The following is a 4,065-nucleotide window of genomic DNA, read 5'->3' on the forward strand; positions in this document are numbered from 1 at the left end:
ATTGGCCCACCATGATCTCAGACGCTAAGGAGCTGGTCAGAAAATGCGAAAAATGCCAAAAATTCGCACCAGTCATCCATCAGCCAGCCCAAGAGCTTCAGCCTGTGCTGAATCCCCTTCCATTCGCCCAATGGGGACTGGATATCCTGGGCCCATTTCCGGATGCCGCATACCAGAAAAAATGGCTGATAGTCGGTGTCGACTATTTCAGTAAATGGATTGAAGCCGAAGCAGCCTCAAACATTACAAAACAGACTGTCAGAAAATTTATCTGGCAGAATATCATCACTCGTTTCGGCATCCCGAAAGTATTTGTCTTCGATCATAGGAGGCAGTTCGATAACCTGCCGCTAAAGCGGTATACAGATCAGTTCGGCATCAAACTGGCATATTCAGCGGTATGCCACCCGCAAAGTAACGGACAAGCCGAAGCTGCAAATAAGCAGATCCTGAATGCCCTCAAAAAGAGGGTGGAAGATCAAAAGTCCAAGTGGCAGGAGGAGCTCCCAGGAACCCTCTGGTCCCTTCAGACAACCGTAAAAGAGGCAACGGGCCACTCACCCTTTGAATTGGTGTATGGAGCCGAAGCCGTTCTCCCCGTGGAGATCGGTACAGAAAGCCTACGAGTGCATCACTTCTCGGCCGAGAATGAGGATCTTATGAGGGAGTCCCTCGATTTCCTCGATGAAATAAGAGACTCAGCCCGAGTCAGGATGGCTGCATACAAGCAGAGAGTCAGCAAATTTTACAACCGAAGAGTCCAAGCGAGGCCTCTCAAAATTGGAGACCTCGTCCTTCGGAACGCTGCTGCAGTGCAGAAAAACAGAATTCATGGGAAACTCTCGGCGGCCTGGAGGGACCCTATGAAGTGTACGATGAGCTTCAGCCAGGAACATACCGACTTCGGCAGTTGGATGGGACTGAGTTGAAAAATCATTGGAATGCTGATGTACTTAAAAAATACCATGTGTAAACCCTTCGGGGCAGAACAATCGTTGTAAGTACATTTTGAATTATTAATGAAAGGCCTCAGAGCCACTATTTTCTACAAACATTTGCAATATTCTCTCCTGTTTTTTCTTTATGCTATCTACTCTTTAAGGGTTTCCTTCGGCCCTGTCCGAAACCTTCGCCCTCAGAGCACCAGGTTTTGGATTGCCGATAAACTCGCCTTTTTAAGGAACCCTGGTCTTTCAGCTGGGGTGAAAACCTCAATAGGACTTGTTCTGCAAGGCAATGAGTCCATGGACAAATCTGGGATATTGCCCTAACTGAGCCTTGTATCCCAGATAGCCATTATCTGAAATACCGCCTTCAGTTGGCCCTGTATTTGAGGTATCCATTTTTAAGATAGACAGAAAATCAAGAGCAAAAGCGTAAACTGGTAGGAAATAGGGATCTCAGAAATCTGAGGGGCAAGCCTTCAAATTTCTGGGGGGCAAGAAGCACAATAAATGCAGACTGCCTCACCTGACACCTCTAAGCTGAAGCTTTGTGCTTGGCAAAAAAAAAAAAATGCAAGTTCAAAGCAAAGCAGTATGAGAGAAATGTCAAATGCATAAAATACGAAATCATGCTCGTATCACGAGCTACAAAGTTTAAGTGTTCAAACAAACTAAAAGATTATATCGGCAGCCGCCCACAAGCGGAAAATAACAGCTGCCGAAATACGTACATAAACAAAAATAAACTGTTTGTACATCAAGGCAAGCTGAAGCAAAAAATAAGGCAAAAAGAGATTCAGAAAGCGGCAAGTCTGAAGTTAAGCACACGTTGATCCGCAAGACTCTGAAGACGACTGCCCGATTTCCTATGCTTTAGCCGGAGGATCAGGCTGGTCAGCTGTGTCTAGCCCCGGAGCAGTCTCGGTTCCAGCAGCAGAGGAGGCAGGTTGGGCCCTTGCCTGAGCATCAGCGGCTCGCTGTTCAGCCTCCAACTCCTGCCGCTCAGCTTCCTCCTCGGCTTGTTCAACCTGAAGGATTTCATGCTCAGCAAGAGTAGCATACAGCATGTGCGGATCCTCGGGATCCTGAGCCCAAAGCGCGCACTTAGCCCAATCCAGCGAAGGCTCGGCATGGAGAGCCAACCTTCGAGCCACCTTAAACCCATTTGTGTAACCCATTTCGTATTCTTCTTGGGTATAGAGGCGGACTTGGAGCAAGGCTTCAGCATCAGCTAGCTTCTTTCGACTCTCCTCCAAATCATTTTTAGATTTTTCCAATTCTTCTGAGAGTTTGGATGAAGAAGTCTTCTGCTCGTTAAGCTCCAGCTGGACATTGGAAGTCTCGACCTTGGCCTGGGTTAGCTCATCTCCCTTAACCTTCAGCTGATCTTCCAGTTCCTTCAGCTTCTGGTCTTGGCCCTCAGCAGCAGCTTGGGCAGCAGAAAGGTGAGCATCCCTGGCCTGCTGAGCTTCTTCAACGGCCATCCTACTAGACTCAAGACCTTCCAACCTCCACTCCATCTCCTCGACTTGACCAGCAGCCTCGGCAGCGATTCGGCGAGAGATAGCCGCCTTGAAACTGAGGATGTCAAAAGCCCCCAACTCATTGATGACACTCTCCCCGACCATCAGAGTAGGGAAAACCTCAGTTTCCATGGCATGGCAGAAGGTCCGAAGGGCCTCAGCAGCCTGCTTCTCATATCTCTCGGCCGCCGCTTGTTTCTCCTCAGCAGCTTGCTGCTTCAGCTCTACCAACTTCGCCTCCTCCTGGGCGATCTTAGCATCCTCCCAAGCCCGCTCCAGCTTGTCTTGGAGAGTGTCGATCAGCTCTACAGTAAGAGTCTGATTGTGCACAACTTGTTTGCAGGGGCACATCAGTAAAAAAAAGGGGGGGGGGGAGAAGGAGAAGAGCTGAATAAAAAAAAACCCTAAACGGTTAAGTACCTGCATCAGCAAGCGTTGGTTGTCTCTGGCAGGGTCAGGGACCCTTCGGCTGGACTCTCCCATTCCAACAATGGTCTTCAGCGACCACACTCTAGCTCGGTCCACCTCCGACATACCAGTGAGATCGCCGAAGTAACCCGCAGCCCCTTCACGGTTTTGGCCCCAAATTCGTTCCCAAACAGATTCTGGGACAGTGATGCGGGGGGCCGAGAAACCCAGATCTCCAGAGTTCAGCGTCTGGAAGGATGGGAAGGAAGAAGAAGGAACCTCCTGAACCTTCTCGGGCTCAGCATTTTCTCCCCTTTCGGCAGAGCCCAGCTGGTCTCCACCAGGGCCAGCAGCAATTACCTTCTCTGCTTCCTCCCCCAGATCAGGTTGACGAAGTAGAGCATCAACCTCCCTATCAATATCATCTGAGAAACCTTCAGCGATCGTTTTCTCAAATTCTTCAGCGGAGCGCCCCTGAACCCCCCCTTTCGGATCAGGAGTTCTTTGGTCCACCTCCATCTCTTGAGTTCCGGGAGGTGGAGGGGGGGTTTGAGGACGCGGAGCTTCCGGCGGAGGGGGAGCCCTCAGCGAGCGTCTACCTTCATCAGGCTCCCTTATTTGAATGCCCCCAGTAGGCCTCATCCCCGTCTGAAACTGACGAGGCCCCAGCACAGCTAACCTCCTCCTCCTCTTTGCCAAGGGCTGCTCGTCCATTTCTTCAGATTCAGACGAAGATGGATCCTCAGGACGAGTAGGTGCTTTCCCTTCTCTCCTTCCGCTCCCTTCCTCAGACTGCAGAAAGGGGGGGCAGCAAGGTGTGAGTAAAAAAAAAAAAAAAAAAAAAAAAAAAAAAAAAAAGAGAAGAAGAAAAACAAACAAGTCAGGAGCCAAGGAACTTACCGGAACCCTCGGCTGAGCTCCAGATGCAGAGGTATCCCTCTCGGCAGCACCAGACGTCCCTACACCTCCTTCCAAGGAGTCGATTGCTCGGGACACGTCCTCGGCTGTCTGAGCAGCCTGTGCTTCCTAGGGTAATAAGGGCCTGAGGGGATCTCGCTTCTCCCACCAAGGCTTCTGCTTGGTGTAATCGGCGGCAGCCTCGATCTGAAGGCCTGTTTCGTGCAGATGCAACGGACGGTTCCTCGGAGCTGTGATCGCTGGAGCCCGATCTAAAATGACTCGTTCAACGT

This window comes from Chenopodium album, chromosome 3 (assembly GCF_948465745.1).
Source record: "Chenopodium album chromosome 3, dcCheAlbu1.1, whole genome shotgun sequence".
NCBI lineage: Eukaryota > Viridiplantae > Streptophyta > Magnoliopsida > Caryophyllales > Amaranthaceae > Chenopodium > Chenopodium album.